The following is a 24,283-nucleotide window of genomic DNA, read 5'->3' on the forward strand; positions in this document are numbered from 1 at the left end:
ACAGGGTCCTGGGTTAGTGGTTCTGTTGTGTGGTGTGTGGTTGCTGGTGAGTATTTGCTTCAGGTTGGGGGGCTGTCTGTAAGCAAGGACTGGCCTGTCTCCCAAGATCTCTGAGAGTGATCCTTCAGGATAGGTTGAAGGACGTCAGGTCGTCCTTCAGGATAGGTTGTAGATCCTTGATGACGCGTTGGAGAGGTTTTAGTCGGGGGCTGAAGGTGATGGCTAGTGGCGTTCTGTTATTTTCTTTGTTGGGCCTGTCCTGTAGCAGGTGACTTCTGGGTACTCTTCTGGCTCTGTCAATCTGTTTCTTCACTTCAGCAGGTGGGTATTGTACTTGTAAGAATGCTTGATAGAGATCTTGGAGGCGTTTGTCTCTGTCTGAGGGGTTGGAGCAAATGCGGTTGTATCGTAGAGCTTGGCTGTAGACAATGGATCATGTGGTGTGGTCTGGGTGAAAGCTGGAGGCATGTAGGTAAGCATAGCAGTCAGTAGGTTTCCGGTATAGGGTGGTGTTTATGTGAACATCGCTTATTAGCATCATAGTGTCCAGGAAGTGGCTCTCTTGTGTGGACTGGTCCAGGCTGAGGTTGATGGTGGGACGGAAATTGTTGAAATCATGGTGGAATTCCTCAAGGGCTTCTTTTCCATGGGTCCAGATGATGATGTCATCAATGTAGTGCAAGTAGAGAAGGGGCATTAGGAGACGAGAGCTGAGGAGGCGTTGTTCTAAATCAGCCATAAAAATGTTGGCATACTGTGGGGCCATGCGGGTACCCATGGCAGTGCCGCTGATTTGAAGGTATACATTGTCCCCAGATCTGAAATAGTTATGGGTGAGGACAAAGTCACAAAATTTAGCCACCAGGTTTGCCGTGACATTATCGGGGATAGTGTTCCTGACGGCTCGTAGTCCATCGTTGTGTGGAATGTTGGTGTTGAGGGATTCTACATCCATAGTGGCCAGGATGGTGTTTTCAGGAAGATCACCGATGGATAAAAAACTGGCTCATGCTGTGATTCACTGTAACTGCGGCTTCTTTATACCTGAGGATAATACTTCTCCACAGGAATTGCAAGTCTGTCCATGTTCCAAGAGTGCGGAATTGAAGCTTAAAAACCTTGTTTTAAGTCATAGCACCCACGGCAATGAAGTCACCAAGTGCACTGTGTGCGCTACTTTTTCTCTCCTTCAAATCACATCTCTCTAATGGGTCACAGTAATGCAACAGTAATTAATTATTCCAGGTTTGTGAAATGAGGTACAGAGTAGTGTATCTCTTCAACATTGCCTTGTTTATACATGAAGATAATAAAGGTCCAAAGGAATTACAAGTGTGTACATTTCAAGCTTGTTCATGTGCAGTGTAGGAATAAAAATCTCAATATACAATTAAGCTGGCACAAATTTTGATACAAAAGAATTTATTCTGCTCCAGAGTTAATACCCACCACTCAGACAACTACAAATAAAGGAGTTAAGGTGCATTGCAAAACTCTCAGTGGTTGATCGTAGTTCACACTTAGCCCCGGTATTCACTCGGAGTTGAGGTCAAATTTAGCAGCGTTAAATTGATTTAACCCTGCACCCATCGACACGACGAAGCCCTTTTTTTTACTTAAAGGGCTCTTAAAATAGATTTCCTTACTCCACCCCCGACAAGGGGATTAGTGCTGAAATCGGCCTTGCCGGGTCGAATTTGGGGTACTGTGGACGCAATTAGATGGTATTGGCCTCCGGGAGCTATACCAAAGTGCTCCATTGTGACCGCTCTGGACAGCACTCTCAACTCAGATGCACTGGACAGGTAGACAGGAAAAGGCCCGCGAACTTTTGAATTTCAATTTCCTGTTTGGCCAGCATGGCAAGTTGCAGGTGAGTGCCGAGCTCATCAGCAGAGGTGACCATGATGGAGTCCGAGAATCGCAAAAGAGCTCCAGCATGGACCGAACGGGAGGCACGGGATCTGATCGCTGTATAGGGAGAGGAATCCGTGCTATCACAACTCCATTCCAGTTTTTGAAATGCTGTCAAAATTTTTTGTCAAAATCTCCCAGGGCATGAAGGACAGAGGCCATAACAGGGACCCAAAGCAGTGCCGCGTGAAACTTAAGGAGCTGAGGCAAGCCTACCAGAAAACCAGAGAGGCGAACGGCCGCGCCGGGTCAGAGCCCCAAACATGCCGCTTCTATGATGAGCTGCATGCCATTTTAGGGGGTTCAGCCACCACTACCCCAGCCGTGTTGTTTGACTCCTTCAATGGGGATGGAGGCAACACAGAAGCAGGTTTTGGGGACAGGGAAGATGATGAAGTTGTAGATAGCTCACAGCAAGCAAGCGGAGAAACCGGTGTTCCTGACAGCCAGAAACTGTTTCTCACCCTGGACCTGGAACCAGTACCCCCAAACCCACCCAAGGCTGCCTCCCGGACCCGCCAGGCGGAGAAGGAACCTCTGGTGAGTGTACCTTTTAAAATAGTATACATGGTTTAAAAGCAAGCATATTTAATGATTAATTTGCCCTGGCATTCGTGGCTCTCCTCCAGACGTACTCCCAAAACCTTTGCAAAAGGTTTCTGGGGAGGGCAGCCTTATTCCATCCACCATGGTAGGACACTTTACCACTCCAGGCCAGTAGCGTGTACTCGGGAGTCATTGTAGAACAAAGCATTGCAGTGTATGTTTGCTGGCATTCAAACAACATCCGTTCTTTATCTCTCTGTGTTATCCTCAGGAGAGTGATATCATTCGTGGGCACCTGGTTGAAATAGGGTGCTTTTCTTAAGGGGACATTCAGAGGTGCCCATTCCTGCTGGGCTGTTTGCCTGTGGCTGAACACAAATGTTCCCTGCTGTTAGCTATGGGGAGGGGGGAGGAAAAATGCGACCTTGGAATGAAAGCACATGTGCTATATATGTAATGTTAACAGCAAGGTTTACGGTGAAAGAGTATACCCACTCTTCTATAAAATGTGTCTTTCTAAATACCATTGTCCCCTTTTTTTTCTCCGCCAGCTCCATGTGTTTCAAGGATCACAGGATCTTCTCCTTCCCAGAGGCTAGTGAAGATCAGAATGTGAAAAAAATGCACTCACGATGAAATGTTCTCTGAGCTCATGCTGTCCTCCCACACTGACAGAGCACAGACGAATGCGTGGAGGCAGACAATGTCAGAGTGCAGGACAGCACAAAATGACCAGGAGGAGAGGTGGCGGGCTGAAGAGAGTAAGTGGCAGGCTGAAGAGAGGGCTGAAGCTGAAAGGCAGTGGCAGCATGATGAAAGGAGCCAGGATTCAATGCTGAGGCTGCTGGAGGCTCAAACTAATATGCTCCAGCATATGGTTGAGCTGCAGAAAAGGCAGCTGGAGCACAGAGCGCTGCTACAGCCCCTGTGTAACCAAGCGTCCTCCTCTGCAAGTTCCATAGCCTCCTCACCCAGACGCCCAAGAATGCGGTGGGGTGGCCTCAGGCCACCCAGCCACTCCATCCCAGAGAATTGCCCAAGCAACAGAAGGCTGGCATTCAATAAGTTTTAAAGTTTTAAACTTTTAAAGTGCTGTGTGGCCTTGTCCTTCCCTCCTCCACCACCCCTCCAGGGGCTTCTCTCCTCCACCACCCCTCCTGGGCTACCTTGGCAGTTATCCCCCTATTTGTGTGATGAATTAATAAAGAATGCATGAATGTGAAGCAACAATGACTTTATTGCCTCTGCAAGCGGTGATCAAAAGGAGGAGGGGAGGGTGGTAGGGTGGTTAGCTTACAGGGAAGTAGAGTGAACCAAGGGGTGGGGGGTTTCATCGAGGAGAAAAAAACAGAACTTTCACACCGTAGCCTGGCCAGTCATGAAACTGGTTTTCAAAGTTTCTCTGATGCACACTGCGCCCTCCTGTGCTCTTCTAACCGCCCTGGTGTCTGGCTGTGCGTTGCCTCAACCTCCCACCCCGCCATAAATGTCTCCCCCTTACTTTCACAGATATTGTGGAGCGCACAGCAAGCAGTAATAACAGTAGGAATATTGGTTTCGCTGAGGTCTAACCGAGTCAGTAAACTGCGCCAGCGTGCTTTTAAACATCCCAATGCACATTCTACCACCATTCTGCACTTGCTTGGCCTGTAGTTGAACAGCTCCTGACTACTGTCCAGGGTACCTGTGTATGGCTTCATGAGCCATGGCATTAAGGGGTAGGCTGGGTCCCCAAGGATAACTATAGGCATTTCAACATCTGAAATGGTTATTTTCTGGTCTGGGAATAAAGTCCCTTTCTGAAGCTTTTGAAACAGACCAGAGTTCCTGAAGATGCGAGCATCATGTACCTTTCCCGGCCATCCCACCTTGATGTTGGTGAAATGTCCCTTGTGATCCACCAGTGCTTGCAGCACCATTGAAAAGTACCCCTTGTCGTTTATGTACTCGCCAGCTTGGTGCTCCAGTGCAAGATAGGGATATGGGTTCCGTCTATGGGAATCCCATTGCAGCAAAGCCATCCACTATGACCTGCACATTTCCCAAGGTCACTACCCTTCATATCAGCAGATCTTTGATTGCGTTGGCTACTTGCATCACAGCCGCCCCCACAGTAGATTTGCCCACTCCAAATTGATTCCTGACTGACCGGTAGCTGTCTGGTGTTGCAAGCTTCCACAGGGCTATTGCCACTCGCTTCTCAACTGTGAGGGCTGCTCTCATCTTGGTATTCATGTGCTTCAGGGCAGGGGAAAGCAAGTCACAAAGTTCCATGAAAGTGCCCTTACGCATGTGAAAGTTTCGCAGCCACTGGGAATCATCCCAGACCTGCAACACTATGCGGTCCCACCAGTCTGTGCTTATTTCCTGGGCCCAGAATCAGCATTCCACAGCATGAACCTGCTCCATTAGCACCATGATACCCGTATTGCCAGGGCCCGTGCTTTGAGAGAAGTCTGTGTCCATGTCCTCATCACTCTTGTCACCGCACTGATGTCACCTACTCGTCTGGTTTCACTTTGCCAGGTTCTGGTGCTGCATATACTGCTGGATAATGCGAGTGGTGTTTAATGTGCTCCTAATTGCCAAAGTGATCTGAGATGGCTCCATGCTTGCCGTGGTATGGTGTCTGCACAGAAAAAAGGCGCGGAACGATTGTCTGCCTTTGCTCTGACGGAGGGAGCGGCGACTGATGACATGGCTTACAGGGTTGGCTAACAGGGAATTGAAATCAACAAAGGTGGTGGCTTTACATTAAGGAAAAACAAAAACAACTGTCATACAGAATGGCCCCCTCAAGGATTTAACTCAAACCCCTGGGTTTAGCAGGCCAATGCTCAACCCACTAAGCTATCCCTCCCTCTGGTATTTCAGGCAGGACTGGTTTCAGAGTAACAGCCGTGTTAGTCTGTATTCGCAAAAAGAAAAGGAGGACTTGTGGCACCTTAGAGACTAACCAATTTATTTGAGCATGACTGAATCTCCATTAAAGTTTTCAAGGTGCCCCTGACACACCTCACCAAAACGATTGTTGGCCATTGATTTCACGGAGGGAGGGAGGGAGAGGGGAGCAAATGAATACAAAACAAATCTGGTCTATTTCTTGTTTTGATCCACTCCATCTATTTTTTACATCTTTGGCTGGCAGCAGACGGTGCAGAAGGACTGAAAGCCATCCACATCTCCTGGCTGCTCGGCAGAAGACGGTGCAATAGGACTGCTAGTCATCCTCATCTCCTGCCTGCTCACCATAAAATGGTACAATAGGACTGCCTGCAGGACTAAAGAGAATGACCTGGTCAAGTCAACCCGAATTTAGTTCCTGCGCCCATGTCTGCCCAGGTGCTCCTGACCGACCTTACAGAGGCGGCCGGGAGCACCTCGGACACGATGAGGATGGTTTTCAGGCCTATAGCACCATCTACTGCCACAAGGCAATGGGTTGCTGCTGCTGTGTAGCAATGCAGTACTGCGTCTGCCAGCACCCAGGAGACATACGGTGGCGGTGAGCTGAGCGGGCTCCATGCTTGCCGTAGTATGGTGTCTGCACAGGTAACTCAAGAAAAAAGGCGCAAAATTATTGTCTCCCCTTGCTTTCAGGGAGGGAGGGAGGGAAGGGGGGCCTGACGACATGTACCCAGAACCACCCACGACAATGTTTTAGCCCCATCAGGCACTGGGATTTCTACCCAGAATTCAAATGGGCGGCGTAGACTGTGGGAACTGTGGGATAGCTACCCACAATGCAATGCTCCGGAAGTCGACGGTTGCCTTGGTACTGTGGACACACTCCGCCGACTACATGCACTTAGAGCACTTGTGTGGGGACACACACAATCGACTGTATAAAAACGCTTTGTACAAAACTGACTTCTATAAATTCGACCTAATTTCGTAGTGTAGACATACCCTTAGATGAGAAGAAAAGGGGTACTTGTGCAGGGTGGATTGTCTGAAGCTTCCTCCAAACTAAGCATTTCAAAGCACTTCACAAGCACTCACCAAGTTTTATATGCCAAAGAGATGAATAACTCAAAGCCAATAACTTCATTTCTCACACCATTGGAAAACGCACCTTACCCAACAAACAACGCTACAGACAATGAAAACTCTGCAACTGCAACAGGTGATATTTCAAAGCCAATACCTGAACATGATGACAGTAGTCAAGAAGGAGATGTGTCAAAAGTAACAGATGCAGCCGAAGATCCTGTGGATGATCAAGAAACTCAACAGCAACAGGAAGATGTAGATCTTACATAGCAAGAGCAATTTATGAGTACAGCTTTGACTGTAACTGACACTGGAATTATTGACAAGAGAAATGCTGCCCAAATGCAATCTTCTCTTCAAATTAGTTGTTTTGAAATTCCAAGTAACGTTCCACGAGATGCTGAGAATCATGCTTTCCCTACTCGTCTGCTCACAAAAACTCTTCCAAATGGTGAGACCTATACAAGAGACTGGTTATGCTGGAATACGGAAAAACAATCTCTGTACTGTGCACCCTGCTTCATTCACATGTCCACATTTGAATGCATTCTGATGTCATCTTTGTGGATGAAGCTACTTACAATGATCCACCAAACTAATCTGTAATTGAACCATGCCATGCTACACTTGATGTTGAGAGGGATAACACTGAAAGTCTTATCAATGATATTCAACAGATTTGTGAATAATGTGATGTGATCCTGACTGAGTCCAAATTAGTAGCACAGAATATTGGCATTTCATCTGAATCATAGAATCATAAAATATCAGGGTTGGAAGGGACCTCGGGAGGTCATCTAGTCCAACCCCCTGCTCAAAGCAGGACCAATCCCCAATTTTTGCCCCAGATCCCTAAATGGCCCCCTCAAGGATTGAACTCAGAACCTGGGTTTACTAGGCCAATCCTCAAACCACTGAGCTATCCCTCCCCCCCAGTCTGAGTTCTCCACCAATCGCAACTTACCGACTGAATCCGATACCAAGCAGCACTATAGGGTCAATGTCTTCCTTGTCATCATTGACTCTATTCAGTCACGTCTCACATGTCGATGTGAGTCACTGCGTCTAATTTGTACCTTTTTGGGGTTTCTTTGGCAGTTCAACAGACTGAGAAATCAAGATCTACTTTCTGTAGCTGAACAATTTCAGCAACAGTACAACACAGAAATCTCAAAAGATCTCAGTGACGACGTCATCTTCCTCAAACAAATATATTCCACAAACTTTCAATTGGATTGCAAGCCAAAGGAATTGCTTCAAGAAATATTCAAACTTGGACTCAGTGGGGTGTTTCCCAATATCACAGTTGCATTGTGTATTTTTATCAGTTTGCCTCCATCTGTGGCTTCAGGTGAACACGCCTTCAATGTCTTGAAGCAGGTAAAGAACAATCATCATTCAACTATCGGACAAGAGCGTTTGAATGGGGTCACCATGCTTAATATCAACTGTGACATTGCACAAAAGCAAGATTTTTCCTCAACAATTAGTGCATTTGCACAGAAAAAGGCTAGAAAAGCATTTGTTAAATAAAAAAATATTCAAATTATGTCTCACCCTTTTTTTGGTGCCTTATGTTGTTTTCATGTGTCATCTTTCCTCATTTTTATTATGGCTAGGGGCATCAAAAGCTGAGAGGGCCTGGGTACAGTTCTGCTGCCCTCTACTCAGACAACAAGGATAACAACCATTTATTACTCCTGCCCCAATAACAAGGAGACTGGGGATTCAGCACTAGTCACAAGTGATCATTTGGGCAATCAATCCCACCGTGCTGAGTACCCAGGCAGGGTGGGTGTGCCCATGCAAACGAGATCAACTCCTGAAGTCCTTTTCCACAGCTCACCACTAGATGTCAGGAAATAGCTCATTCAGAATCTCTGAAAGAAAGAAAGAAAGAAAGAAAGAAAGAAAGAAAGAAAGAAAGAAAGAAAGAAAGAAAGAAAGAAAGAAAGAAAGAAAGCGGGACCTATGGAGCTCTTTTGAATCCTTGTGACTCTCTTTGTCCTAAAAATATCCTGTCTCTAAGAAGCATACATACATAAATTGTCTATCATTAATGCCTGGGATTTCCAGTCTATTAAAAAAATATCCCACAGAAAATGGCTGGAATAGCATTTATAATACTAGTTTCCTTGTTTGGCTGTAACCTCTGTGTGAGTGAGGGATGGTCCCACGATAGCCAGGAACGTTCCAAGCTCCTACACTCCCCCAGTGGAATTGGCTAGAGAAAGAACCTGAGTCCTCACTCCCACACCCTTTATCCACAGGATGCCTGACCCCAAGATCTCCCTTTCCACTCTCCTCTGTGGCAGGGACCTTGTAACCCCGACAACACTGGGCCCAGGATTCCTGAGGGGCTCGACCTGCAGTCTGCTCGTGGGCACTTAGGACAGGGGTAGGGTCTCCCCACACGGGGGTGCTCTCTTCACACCAGGCGCTTCCCGGACACCCACTGATCATTACATACAGTGCAAAGCAAAAACAATTTATTAAACAGCAACTAATAAATCAATAAGGGAAAATGGGGAAGGTTAAAGGAACAAGTCACCCCACCCTGTGGGATGAGGGACACCACAAACACCCATCTCTGGAGCGTAAGGGCAGTTCACAGTCTGTTCCTCACCATGCGCCAGGCCTCCTGCCTGGGCCCTGGCTGTGCTGCAGGGATGCTGCGGGTCGGACCCTTGCTCTGCAGGTTCCCACACGTCCTCGGGCTCTAAGGTGGCAGGACCCTTCTTCCCAGCGTCAGGCCCCATCGGGGTTCTGATCCCCGCCTTGGCTGGGGGCGTTTCCCTGCGCTGGGCCCTCTGCGCAGGGCCCCGCCCCCGCCCCCGGCACTGTCCCCAGCTGCTCACCGCACCCGGCTCCGGACGGCTCCAGCCCCGGCCCCGGCTCCACTCTGCCTCAGCCTGGGTGCGGCTCTGCCTCCAGCTCAGCTCTGCTCTCTGGGCTGCTGCTCTGGCCCGTCAGGCTGCTGAGGCTCTGCTCAGCTCGGCTCTGGCTGCTGCTCTCGCCTTAGCTCGGCCTCCCGCTCAGGCAGCTCCCGCTCACACGGAGGACGGGACCCCGGGCTCCTGACTCCTACATTGTCCTCCCCGCCCTGTCAATCAGGCTGACCTGCAGCATTGGCCTTTCCCCATTCGCCTTAGAGACTCTCAGTCTCAGGATCCTGATTTCTCATTGGCCCTTCTCCTTTCTTTTGGTCCTGAGAGAGGGCCATGAAAAAACCCCACTAAGTTTTAGTAAGCGGCCAACAGTCCCCTGAGATCTGCTGACAAACAAGTTCAGTCCAGCATCACATGGTCGTGCTTTGGCTTGGAAGCCTCAGCGAGTCACCAACACTTGCTGATGAATAAACAAAAATGGGTTTTTTTAATCAAATCAAAACACAAACCCGCACCTCCTCCCCAGGTGTAAATCTGCTCTGTTCCATGGGCCTCACTGCAGCTACACTAAGTTAGACCAGACGGGGATCTGCACCTAGAATTACTCCTGCACATGAGAAGATAGCAACTGCCAGGCTGGAAGAGACGAGTGGCCCATCTAAGGCAGTATCCTGTCTCAGTGACTGTCACTCACCAGCTGCTTCAGGAGAGAGCGGAAGAACAGTGAATTAGTCCTTTTTGGAGAAAACTTGGGGAGTTTCTTCATAAACCTTCTCAAGACTGATTCCCCACTCTGGCACTTCGAGTGCAGAAGGTGGGGACCCTCAAGCATTCTAAAAAATAATACTGGCCACTCCAGGCTTGTATTCAAATTCCAAGGTTACAGTTTATCGCTGACCTTGGGTGGGTAGATGCTGCCACCTCCCAAATGCAAAAACCCTTTCGAAAGGCCAGGAAGGCACACTTGGGAATTCCTTCCTCTGGGGTACCCTCAAGCCATTTCACACACACACACACACACACACACACACACACACCCAGGGGGAAGAGCTGAGAAAGAAAACAAAGGAAATCAGCTGTTGCCACCAGCTAATTAAACAACATGTGCACCAACCTGTGAAGACACAAACTGCAATCCTGGTCTTAAAAGAGGTGAACTTTATTAAAAAAAAAAAGAAAAATCTAAAAACTCAGGCTACTGCTAGATTTAAAAAGAGCAAATACTAAAATTAAGCACCAAGAATAGCTTCCTTGAGGTCCCGCTTAAAGGTTACAAGCAAAACAAAAGCACCTGGGGTTACCACAGAGGAGTCCACAAGGCATAAAGAAATAAAAGAGATAAACTTCATTGCGTCTCCCTAGACATTTCCTGATCTACTTCCATACCTGGGGTTCCAAATGAGTAGTTTCTAGGTATGATCTGAGGATTTTTCATACCTGGCCCAAGCTCTTACAGCATAGTTCCAGCCCTGTCTCTGCTCTCCGGGAGAACAACACAGACAGACAAAGGGGAAGTTTTTTTCCAAACTTTAAAAACTTCTTGCCTTCCCATTGGCTCTTTTGGTCAGGTGTCCGCGCCCTTCCTTTTACCCAGAGACTTTTTAACCATTTATAGGTAAAGCAAGTGGAGAACAGCTACTAAGAGGGATTTTATAGTTAACTGGCTGGCTGGGTGTCCATAAAAGGGAGCTCCCCCCACCGCCATTCATTTATCACAACCCTAAAATAAAATTGGGGGTGAGATTATTCAGAGCTCCCTAAGGAATTTGAATGTCCAAATTCCAACTAAAATCAACAGTGTCTAAAATCAGTGTCTAAAATGCGTGTCTTGCTCTGAAAATCCAGACCTTGAATTCTAAACCATGAAGAAATCAACACCTGCAACTCGATAAGAGAAAACAATGGAAAAACCCCCAAACTCTTTCCACTGTTCGGAATCACAGAGTGTCTGTGCAAGATTCACCCCTAAATTAAAAGGATCACTGGCACCTCATCTGAACAGTTATGGAGAGAGCGACTTGAATAGGATTTTCTAGTTCACAGAGGAGAATGAGTTAAAGTGGTTAGAAGATCCCTGACTCATGAGTATTTTTAGACAGTTTTTTATGCCGCCAGAGGACTTGAGAGGCCCTTTGTTCCTGAAGGCCTAATTAGTAAAAAAGAAAACTTTGCATAACTCCTTCAACTGATGTAATTTTTTCCCTCCATGTTTTTGAGGATTATTTTCTTCCTAACTCCACGTGGGGTGAGGGGCACATTATACCCTGCAGCTCCCTTTCTTCTGAAAACTTTATGGGCCAGCTACATTGCTGGGATCATTCTACTGACTTCACTGATGCTGCCCTGGGCTATTCAGAAGCCCTGAATGGGAACTGTCCACAGCAATTCAGGAGCAGTGGTGAGCAGGGGGTGAGTAATCACTGTGACTGGTTTTATTGCTGACTCTGCCACTTGCTCCCTGGGTAACCTTCACCTCAATGTGCTTGTTCACCTCCACATAAACCAGCTCTCATAGCACACAACAGAACCACTAACCCAGGAACCTATCCCTGCAACAAAGCCCGTTGCCAACTGTGTCCACATACCTATTCAGGGGACACCATCATAGGGCCTAATCACATCAGCCACACTATCAGAGGCTCGTTCACCTGCACATCTACCAATGTGATATATGCCATCCTGTGCCAGCAATGCCCCTCTGCCATGTACATTGGTCAAACTGGACAGTCTCTACGTAAAAGAATAAATGGACACAAATCAGACATCAAGAATTATAACATTCATAAACCAGTCGGAGAACACGTCAATCTCTCTGGTCACTCAATTACAGACCTAAAAGTCGCAATATTACAACAAAAAGACTTCAAAAACAGACTCCAACGAGACACTGCTGAATTGGAATTAATTTGCAGACTGGATACAATTAACTTAGGCTTGAATAGAGACTGGAAGTGGATGGGTCATTACACAAAGTAAAACTATTTCCCCATGTTTATTTCCCCACACACACACACAAACACTGTTCCTCAGACGTTCTTGTTAACTGCTGGAAATGGCCCACCTTGATTATCACTACAAAAGGTTTCCCCCGCCCCCTCCCTCCGCTCTCCTGCTGGCAATAGCTCATCTTAAGTGATCACTCTCCTTACAGTGTGTATGTAACACCCATTTTTTCATGGTCTGTGTGTATATAAATCTCCTCACTGTATTTTCCACTGAATGCATCTGATGAAGTGAGCTGTAGCTCACGAAAGCTTATGCTCAAATAAATTGGTTAGTCTCTAAGGTGCCACAAGTCCTCCTTTTCTCATTGCATTACTGTGACCCATTAGAGAGAAGTGATTTGAAGCAGAGAAAAAGTAGCGCACACAGGGCACTTGGAGACTTCATTGCCGTGGGTGCTAAGACTTAAAACAGGGTTTTTAAGCTTCAATTCCATCTTGATATTTACAAGGCTACCGCACTCTTGGAAAATGGACAGACTTGTAATTCCTTTGGAGAAGTATTAACCTCAGGTATAAAGAAGCCGCAGTTACAGTGGATCACTGCATGAGCCAGTTTTTTATTGTTGACGCTTAGATCAAAGGATGCAAACATTTTGTAACCAGACATGTTACTAACCTTGTCTTATAACAAGGGAACAGCTTCGAGCTCCACCTGTTGTAGGAGGAGTCAGATGTCTTGGGTTGTCTTTCTGTTTCTATTGTTGTTGGGGTTTGACGCCTCTGCACTGAGTCACACAGTCACTTTAAACAAAATGGAGGCCAAGGTCTCTCGTGTCATTCCCTTAATCAGGCCACGATTTAAGGCCACACAAATTGGGGCTATTTCATTTTCATTCAAATGTAGTTTCGAATTTGGGATTTCTTAAAAACTATGTGGGGTAGAGCAGCCCAGTCCAGTGGACCTTGAAATCAAAGCAAGACACTTCTGCCCTCTTCCCTGGATACGGAACCCCCCCTTGGGGACATCATTTACACTTTGAACAACATTCTGGATCGGGTAGGAATGTTTTCTGCAACATGCCCCATGGCTGATCAGACTTTATGTCAAATCTCATCCCACAGCCATCTCCTCCTTCACCAAGAATGTGTCATTTTCCTCTCTCCTGGGTTTCCTGCTGGGCTCACTCAGCTGCATTGTCTGAAGTCAAGACTGAACTCAAAACCTTTCTGTAAAAGAGCACTGCTTCCTTTCACTCTGAGCCATCCCTCCCCTTGGCCCATGAGCAAATCTGCTCTAGGCAGCCCTTTGAGACAGCATTGGTGACCCAAGTGGAGCTCCAATCTTTTACTCACCATAGAGTAAGATTCACCCTGGGCAGACGACCATCACAAAGGCCCATGCGCCACTGACGTCCCTGCTAAGACCGAGTTTGAAAGTTTAAAATGGGACTAACATTGTTCATAGGCTTCGTACTATCCCCCGCCAAAGAGTGAAGTTCAGACTTCAAGTCCTGATAGGAAACATACTGGAGGGAATGGAATGATTCAAAGGGGATTGGATCTGACCTGCTGGGAATGGAGGTGGTCAGAATGGAGAAAAATGGATCCCTGCTTCCTAGCACGTTTAGAATGAACTGCCCCATGCCCCCAATCACGACCAGCATGAATTGAAAGGACCAAACTGGATTCTTTTCTTGACACCACTTGTGCTACTGATGCTGCTCAGAATACCTTCACATTCATTCTCATTGCAGCACCAATAAAGTCATTGGAATGATATGAGAAATGTAGTTGGACGAAACAATTTTAAGATGAAAGACAACTGAAGAGTGCAATGTGCATGTCACGCCCTCTGAGGCTGAGATTAGTCCACTAATCACCAACGCTGAGGAAAAGAGCTGCATCCAAAGAAGGACTTACGAAGGCAATCAAATTTATTTGGTAACTAATTAGGACCGCCTCACAAACAGCATCGCAGATCCTCCAGGCAGTCCTCGGAACTGTATAAAAGTATTCACGACTCAGACCTCTTCTAAACACTTCTTTGGATTTCATCTCCTCGGTGAACTGGGTAAGTCCAATTCAACTCAATCTCTTTCTAACCCTGGAGATATCAGTCTAGAGCCTCCTTTTATTTTAGGTCGAATCTTGCATGTAGTCACTGTGATTTTTGTCAGGGATCAGGGTGTTCTTCCCTCTTGTGCAATTATTTAGTTGCAAGTGCTGGTGGATTCAGGATCTGAAGCTAAAGGAGGGACTTTAAGAGCAAGATATGCAATTGGGAAACATATTTCCTGTTAACTGGACAAGAATTAGGTCATTTAAATCTTTTCAGTAACTTATGAAAGTCAGTTAGCCCTTTTTCACTTAGCTGGATTAGGAAGAAATTTTCTCAGGTTAGTCCAGAAAGGGCCAATTCAGTGGTTTGCTACTTTCCTCTGAAGCAGCTCTTACTCCTCACTATTAGAGACACAAGAATCAATGAAGCTGACAAGTGGTGTGACCCATTCTAGCAATTCCTATGTTCTCCGGAGCAGAAATACCCATTGAAGGAGCTTCTCCTCAGATGGTGTAATAGCATGGCGCTCCATGAAAGTCAGTGGACCTGAACTGACTTTACTCCAGTTCAGGAGTTTGTTGTTAGCGATTTGTTCGGAGAAAAGCAAAGTTTCTGTTTATTCATCAGCAAGTTTTGGTGACTCCCAAGGTTTGGAAAACCAAACAGTCACACTGTAATACCGAGCTCAACTGGTTTGCATGCAGAGGTTAAATCCTCAAACAAAAAGAAGTGATTACCATGATCCCAGCCATGTTATCTTTGATACATGTCTAAAATGGACCCAAAATCCCAGGTGTCCAGTATAGAAATAGTTGCATTTATTCTAGCCAGTGTTTTACAGAGAAAATCATTCAGAGGGTCTCAAAGGGGCCAGTTGGGAGGGAAGTTTAGTGCGAGTGGACAAGAGGCGTAGAAAGAGAAAATAGGAACAAATACATTACCACATACAAAGAGATTAAATCCACTTCTCCTCTCTCTCTCGGGACCCATGCTGACCTCACGACAATTCTGACCGAGCTTTGAAGCCTTTCTTCCACCGGCACTTGTACCTTCTCTTTACTCTAACCCCGGTTGTGTGTTTCAGGTTTACCTCCATCCCAGAAAGATGACCTTCTCCAGCCTCTGCTATCCAGAATGCGGGCTGGCCCGACCCAGTCCAGTCACTGGCAGCTGCAACGAGCCCTGCGTTAGGCAGTGCCCTGACTCTGAAGTGGTGATCAGACCCTCCCCAGTTGTCGTGACCCTCCCAGGACCAATTCTGAGCAATTTCCCTCAGCAGAGCGAAGTGGCAGCCGTAGGCGCACCTGTGGTCGGAGCTGGTTTGGGAGGCTCATTCGGCCTGGGGGGATTGTATGGCTATGGAGGCCGTTATGGAGGGTTGTATGGTTTAGGGAGATATGGTGCCTACGGGGGCCTTTACGGTTACGGGGGATTATTGGGCAATGGGGGATACTGCGGTTACCCGGGCCTTTACCATTACGGGGGATTATTGGGCCATGGGGGATACTGCGGTTACCCGGGCCTTTATGGTTATGGGGGATTATGGGGATACGGGGGATATGGCCGTAGGTATCTTGGTGGATATTGTGGGCCATGTTAAACCCAGCAGGAACCTCCACGGAAGAAGGAAGAACCAGGAAATGAACAGCAAGATACAGATTCACCCCTGATCTTTTGGGCATGGCTTTCCAAAGTACTGAGCAAACATGGCTCCACTTGAAGTCAGTGGGAGCTGTGTGTGCTCAGCACCTTGGTCTGATAGCCATGCTGCATTTCTAATGTTATGCTTTAGGACTCTTTCTGCCAAGGCTTTCCCGGCCATGTGTTGATTCTCTTATTCACCTGAGGACTCATTCTGAATTACACGCAGGCTGTTTACACTGACCCCGCAGTGTGAAGGAAATAGGAGCCTTAAGATAGGCATCATTTATGGTTATTATCACTTTAAGTCCACATGTTCTATCCTTCTTATCCATATGTACCTTTAATGCCTCACTTTGACCTTTGCTACGGCCGATGTATAATGGAGAAGCTGCGTAGTCCTCTGCTTCTATTTTGCTTTGGCTCATTTTTCACCCAATAGCGTAAAACAAGGCACTTAAAATTGTTACAGTGGGGACTTGTTTGTCAACCTCTGCAGCTGAAAGAAAGCAAACACAACATCTTGTCTGAAATACATCCCACTGAGGCAGGTGATCGGACGCAGCCCTTCTTGAAATACTGGAAATACATTCTTTCTGCTCTGTAGTATTTCTCCCTGTAACTGTGTACTGCCAATTTCTTTTCCATTAAAATCTCTGCTGCATCATAATATCAGTCTTCTGGTTCTCCTTGTTTCTCCCTCCTTCCTAAAAAATCATGTTGGATGAAATTCCTCCCTTTGGAGACGGCAGCACCGGGCACTGCTCCAGTTGCAATTTTCAAAGCCCTGAGGTGACAGGAGAATCCAGCCCTGGGAGTGGTTGATAGCATTCTGCAAGCCCTGAGTACCAGGGTGGAGTTCTTCCTTGCATTACCTGTTTTAGCAAAGCGTCTTTTCCTGCAAAGACTTAGACAGATTTTCACTTTAAGAATGTAAGGGTATGTCTACACTACGGAATAAGGTCGAATTTATAGAAGTCGGTTTTTTAGAAATCAGTTTTATATATTCGAGTGTGTGTGTCCCCACAGAAAATGCTCTAAGTGCATTAACTCGGCGGAGTGCTTCCACAGTACCGAGGCTAGAGTAGACTTCCGGAGCGTTGCACTGTGGGTAGCTATCCCACAGTTCCCGCAGTCTCCGCTGCCCATTGGAGTTCTGGGTTGAGATCCCAATGCCTGATGGGGCTAAAACATTGTCGCGGGTGGTTCTGGGTACATATCGTCAGGCCCCTCTTCCCTCCCTCCCTCCGTGAAAGCAAGGGCAGACAATCGTTTCTCACCTTTTTTCCTGAGTTACCTGTGCAGACGCCATACCACGGCAAGCATGGAGCCCTCTCAGGTAACCGTCACCGTATGTCTCCTGGGTGCTGGCAGACTCGGTACGGCATTGCTACACAGTAGCAGCAACCCATTGCCTTCTGGCAGCAGACGGTACAATACGACTGGTAGCCGTCCTCGTCGTGTCCGAAGTGCTCCTGGCCACGTTGGCTGGGAGCGCCTGGGCAGACATGGGCGCAGGGACTAAATTTGGAGTGACTGGACCAGGTCATTCTCTTTAGTCCTTCAGTCAGTCCTATTGAACCGTCTTATGGTGAGCAGGCAGGCGATACGGATTGCTAGCAGTCATACTGTACCATCTTCTGCCGGGCAGGCAAGAGATGACGATGGCTGGCAGTCGTCTTGTACCATCTTCTGCCGGGCAGGCAAGAGATGAGGATGGCTAGCAATCCTACTGTACCATCTTCTGCCGAGCAGCCATGAGATGTGGATGGCATGCAGTCCTTCTGCACCGTCTGCTGCCAGCCAAAGATGTAAAAGATAGATGGAGTGGATCAAAACAAGAAATAGACCAGATTTGTTTTGTACTCATTTGCCTCCTCCCCCGTCTAGGGGACTCATTCCTCTAGGTCACACTGCAGTCACTCACAGAGAAGGTGCAGCGGGGTAAATCTAGCCATGTATCAATCAGAGGCCAGGCTAACCTCCTTGTTCCAATAAGAACAATAACTTAGGTGCACCATTTCTTATTGGAACCCTCCGTGAAGTCCTGCCTGAAATACTCCTTGATGTAAAGCCACCCCCTTTGTTGATTTTAGCTCCCTGAAGCCAACCCTGTAAGCCGTGTCGTCAGTCGCCCCTCCCTCCGTCAGAGCAACAGCAAACAATCGTTCCGCGCCTTTTTTCTGTGCGGACGCCATACCAAGGCAAGCATGGAGGCCGCTCAGCTCACTTTGGCAATTAGGAGCACATTAAACACCACACGCATTATCCAGCAGTATATGCAGCACCAGAACCTGGCAAAGCGATACCGGGCGAGGAGGCGACGTCAGCGCGATCACGTGAGTGATCAGGACATGGACACAGATTTCTCTGAAAGCATGGGCCCTGCCAATGCATGCATCATGGTGCTAATGGGGCAGGTTCATGCTGTGGAACGCCGATTCTGGGCTCAGGAAACAAGCACAGACTGGTGGGACCGCATAGTGTTGCAGGTCTGGGACGATTCCCAGTGGCTGCGAAACTTTCGCATGCGTAAGGGCACTTTCATGGAACTTTGTGACTTGCTTTCCCCTGCCCTGAAGCACATGAATACCAAGATGAGAGCAGCCCTCACAGTTGAGAAGTGAGTGGCGATAGCCCTGTGGAAGCTTGCAACGCCAGACAGCTACCGGTCAGTTGGGAATCAATTTGGAGTGGGCAAATCTACTGTTGGGGCTGCTGTGATGCAAGTAGCCCACGCAATCAAAGATCTGCTGATATCAAGGGTAGTGACCCTGGGAAATGTACAGGTCATAGTGGATGGCTTTGCTGCAATGGGATTCCCTAACTGTGGTGAGGCCATAGACGGAACCCATATCCCTATCTTGGCACCGGAGCACCAAGCCGCCGAGTACATAAACCGCAAGGGGTACTTTTCAATAGTGCTGCAAGCTCTGGTGGATCACAAGGGACGTTTCACCAACATCAAGGTGGGATGGCCGGGAAAGGTACATGACGCTCGCATCTTTAGGAACTCTGGTCTGTTTCAAAAGCTGCAGGAAGGGACTTTATTCCCAGACCAGAAAATAACTGTTGGGGATGTTGAAATGCCTATATGTATCCTTGGGGACCCAGCCTACCCCTTAATGCCATGGCTCATGAAGCTGTACACAGGCAGCCTGGACAGTAGTCAGGAGCTCTTCAACTACAGGCTGAGCAAGTGCAGAATGGTGGTAGAATGTGCATTTGGACGTTTAAAGGCGCGCTGGTGCAGTTTACTGACTCCCTTAGACCTCAGCGAAACCAATATTCCCACTGTTATTACTGCTTGCTGTGTGCTCCACAATATCTGTGAGAGTAAGGGGGAGACGTTTATGGCGGGGTGGAAGGTTGAGGCAAATCGCCTGGCTGCTGGTTACGCGCAGCCAGACACCAGGGCTGTTAGAAGAGCACAGGAGGGCGCAGTGTGCATCAGAGAAGCTTTGAAAACCAGTTTCATGACTGGCCAGGCTACGGTGTGAAAGTTCTGTTGTTTCTCCTCGATGAAACCCCCCACCCCTTGGTTCACTCTACTTCCCTGTAAGCTAACCAACCTCCCCTCCTCCCTTCGATCACCTCTTGCAGAGGCAATAAAGTCATTGTTGCTTCACATTCATGCATTCTTTATTCATTCATCACACAAATAGGGGGATGACTACCAAGGTAGCCCAGGAGGGGTGGTGGAGGAGGGAAGGAAAATGCCACACAGCACTTTAAAAGTTTACAACTTTAAAATTTACTGAATGCCAGCCTTCTTTTTGGGGGGGCAATCCTCTGTGGCGGAGTGGCTGGTTGGCCGGTGACCCCCCCACCACGTTCTTGGGCGTCTGGGTGTGGAGGCTATGGAACTTGGGGAGGAGGGCGGTTGGTTACAAAGGGGCTGTAGTGGCAGTCTGTGCTCCAGCTGCCTTTGCTGCAGCTCAGCCATACACTGGAGCATACTGGTTTGGTCCTCCAGCAGCCTCAGCATTGAATCCTGCCTCCTCTCATCACGCTGCTGCCACATTTGCGTTTCAGCCCTCTCCTCAGCCCGCCACTTACTCTCTTCAGCCCGCCACCTCTCCTCCCGGTCATTTTGTGCTTTCCTGCACTCTGACATTATTTGCCGCCACGCATTCGTCTGTGCTCTGTCAGTGTGTGAGGACAGCATGAGCTCGGAGAACATTTCATCGTGAGTGCATTTTTTTTTCTTTCTAATCTTCACTAGCCTCTGGGAAGGAGAAGATCCTGTGATCATTGAAACACATGCAGCTGGTGGAGAAAAAAAAAAAGGGACAGCGGTATTTAAAAAGACACATTTTATAAAACACTGGCTACACTCTTTCAGGGTAAACCTTGCTGTTAACATTACATACATAGCACATGTGCTTTCGTTACAAGGTTGCATTTTGCCTCCCCCCTCCCTGTGGCTAACAGCAGGGAACATTTCTGTTTCGCCACAGGCAAACAGCCCAGCAGGAATGGGCTCCTCTGAGTGTCCCCTGAAGAAAAGCACTCTATTTCAACCAGGTGACCATGAATTATATCTCACTCTCCTGAGGATAACACAGAGAGATAAAGAACGGATGTTGTTTGAACGCCAGCAAACATACACTGCAATGCTTTGTTGTACAATGATTCCCAAGTACGTGTTACTGGCCTGGAGTGGTAAAGTGTCCTACCATGAAGGACGCAATAAGGCTGCCCTCCCCAGAAACCTTTTGCAAAGGCTTTGGGAGTATATCCAGGACAGCCGCGAATGCCAGGGCAAAGTAATCCTTTCACATGCTTGCTTTTAAACCATGTATAGTATTTTAAAAGGTACACTCACCGGAGGTCCCTTCTCTGCCTGCTGGGTCCAGGAGGCAGCCTTAGGTGGGTTCGGGGGGTACTGACTCCAGGTCCAGGGTGAGAAACAGTTCCTGGCTGTCGGGAAAACCGGTTTCTCCGCTTGCTTGCTGTGAGCTATCATCTTCTTCGTCCCCAAAACCTGCTTCCGTATTGTCTCCATCTCCATTGAAGGAGTCAAACAACACGGCTGGGGTAGTGGTGGCTGAACCCCCTAAAATGGCATGCAGCTCATCATAGAAGCGGCATGTTTGGGGCTCTGACCCGGAGCGGCCGTTCGCCTCTCTGGTTTTCTGGTAGGCTTGCCTCAGCTCCTTCAGTTTCACGCGGCACTGCTTTGGGTCCCTGTTATGGCCTCTGTCCTTCATGCCCTGGAGATTTTGACAAAGGTTTTGGCATTTCGAAAACTGGAACGGAGTTCTGATAGCATGGATTCCTCTCCCCATACAGCGATCAGATCCCGTACCTCCCGTTCGGTCCATGCTGGAGCTCTTTTGTGATTCTGGGACTCCATCATGGTCACCTCTACTGATGAGCTCTGCATGGTCACCTGCAGCTTGCCACGCTGGCCAAATAGGAAATGAGATTCAAAAGTTCGCGGTTCTTTTCCTGTCTACCTGGCCAGTGCATCTGAGTTGAGAGTGCTGTCCAGAGCGGTCAAAAATGGAGCACTCTGGGATAGCTCCCGGAGCCCAATACCGTCGAATTGTGTCCACAGTACCCCAAATTCGAGCCAGTAAGGCCGATTTAAGCGCTAATCCACTTGTCAGGGGTGGAGTAAGGAAATTGATTTTAAGAGCCCTTTAAGTCGAAATAAAGGGCTTCATCGTGTGGACAGGTGCAGGTTTACATCGATTTAATGCTGCTAAATTCGACCTAAAGTCCTAGTGTAGACCAGGGCTAAGTTTTTCCTTTGATTTCAAGAAGACCAATCACATGGTTCGTGGTAAGAGTCTCTGTGAGTCTTTGCAGACAGTGACCCAGGTTTTCGTAAGGAAAGGAAAAGTGGCCACCAGATCAGTTAGTTAACGCAATGTTAACGGTAGACCAGGGGCGACGGATTCTTCCTAAGAGTGTGGGTGTGGCACGAGGCCCTGCTCCTTCCGGGGGCCCATTCCAATCCCTCTTCTGTCCCCGAGGTACTGTCTCCCTGGCCAAACTGAAGCTGGAGCCAGGCTGGAGAGTCTGGGTTCTTCTGTCTGCCAGGGCTGAGGGGCCTCAGAACAGCCCCCGGTCCGTGTCCACAGCTCCTGGGTCCCACACACATGGCAGGTGGAGGGTCCGCGCATAGACACATATTCAATAATTAGAATATGAAAGAAGTGAATAAATATGCTGAATTCTTCTGGGAACGACTTTTTTGTGTGTGGGTACGTCTGTCCCGCGGTCTGTCAGCAGCGAGGAGGAATCTTGTGCTGAAGCCCAAATGGGAAGGACCAAAGCTACAGAAACTGCTGAGGAAATGGGAGAGTGTCTCTTTAATTCCTCTCCAGCCGTGCAGGGCAGTTTGCTACCAGGGGTGGGGAGGGTAGAACCAGCTCCTGTCCCATGGCTGTGCCCTCAGGGGATGGGAATGTTTTGCCAGACAGAAGGAAGTTTCTCCAGGTTGCTGGCTGCCAGGATGTTGCAGTTAAGCAAGGAGCAGAACTCACTCTAAAATGCACAGAAAAAGGTGTCCTAGAGCAGGGGTTCTCAAACTGGGGGTCCAGACCCCTCAGGGAGTCGCAAGGTTATTACATGGTGGGGTCGCAAGCTGTCAGCCTCCACCCCAAACCCCGCTTTGCCTCCAGCATTTATAATAGTGTTAATATATAAAAAGTGTTTTTAATTTATAAGGGGGTGGGGGTCGCACTCAGAGGCTTGCTATTTGAAAGGGGACACCAGTAAAAAAGTTTCAGAGCCCCTGTCCTACAGGGAAGCCCAGAGAAAAGTGGTGAGTCTCGGGGACCGCTGTGGTGGGTGTGGATTGCATGGGCTCTGTAACTGGAGGCAAACCCAGTTCAGAGAGGGAGGAGGGTGCAATGCTTCCCAGTAAAGGGTCTGTTCTGGCTGTTAGCTGTGAGCCCACAGCTGAACAGGGGGCGGATTCCTCTCGAGGGAACACAGGGGTGTGTGCCCCAGAGGAGGGGGGGCAGAGGAAGAAGTAAAGGTGGGATGTGGGGGGGTGTCTACAGGAATGTCTCCTCACTAATTAAAGAGGAAGGCTTCCCCAGGAGAAATTTGCTGGATCTGCATCTGTAATCCCAGGGACCCCACCTGTGCTCAGGTTTTTAGGGGGAACTGTGTAATTGACCTCTCTGTGGGAGCAGCCAGACAACTGGCCTCTGGGGAATGGAGAGAGGTGACCGAGGGTCCCCCAAGCCAGGTCCCGTTATTGCAAAATGTTTCTCCTGTTGTACTTGTGAAAACTAACTGTCCCTTTAAGGTGGGGGTTAGAGGTTCTTCCAAGCCTTCCCCTGTCAGTGAATATGCTAATGAACCCTCTGAGGAAGGGGAAGAGACAGCCATTTCCTGGGCAGGTAAACCCCTCCCCACAGCTAAGCATCAAAAACTGAGTGTTGGGGATGGGCAACTCAAAGGAATCCCAGGACGGCAGCACCGGGCACTTCTCCAGTTGCAATTTTCAAAATCCTGGAGTGACAGAAGAATCCAGCCCTGGGAGTGGTTGATAGCATTCTGCAGGCCCTGGGGGTGGATTCGAGGAAATGCAACACCCCAGGAGGTGGGCCAGTGACATACAAGGTCCCCATATGCCCTTTCCTTGCCAAACCCCCAATGACATATCTTTACTGAGGGGATGAGGAATACAATAAATGCTGAACAAACAGATCTGTTTCAACAGAAGGCGTGGTATGATAATCATACTTGGAAGCGCTTCTGTCAAGGTTCCTCCGGCACTCTGAACTCTAGGGTACACATGTGGGGACCTGCATGAAAACCTCCTAAGCTTACTTTTACCAGCTTAGGTTAAAACTTCCCCAAGGTACAAATTAATTTTATCCTTTGTCCTTGGAATATCCACTGCCACCACCAAACTCTAACTGGGTTTACTGGGAAATGTAGTTTGGACACGTCTTTCCCCCCAAAATCCTCCCAACCCTTGCACCCCACTTCCTGGGAAAGGTTTGGTAAAAATCCTCACCAATTTGCATAGGTGACCACAGACCCAAACCCTTGGATCTGAGAACAATGAAAAAGCATTCAGTTTTCTTACAAGAAGACTTAATAGAAATAGAAGTAAATAGAAGTAAAGGAATCACCTCTGTAAAATCAGGATGGCAGATACCTTACAGGGTAATTAGATTCAAAACACAGAGAATCCCTCTAGGCAAAACCTTAAGTTACAAAAAAAGACACACAGACAGAAATAGTCATTCTATTCAGCACAATTCTTTTCTCAGCCATTTAAAGAAATCATAATCTAACACATACCTAGCTAGATTACTTACTAA

This window comes from Natator depressus, chromosome 1 (assembly GCF_965152275.1).
Source record: "Natator depressus isolate rNatDep1 chromosome 1, rNatDep2.hap1, whole genome shotgun sequence".
NCBI classification, from domain to species: Eukaryota; Metazoa; Chordata; order Testudines; family Cheloniidae; genus Natator; species Natator depressus.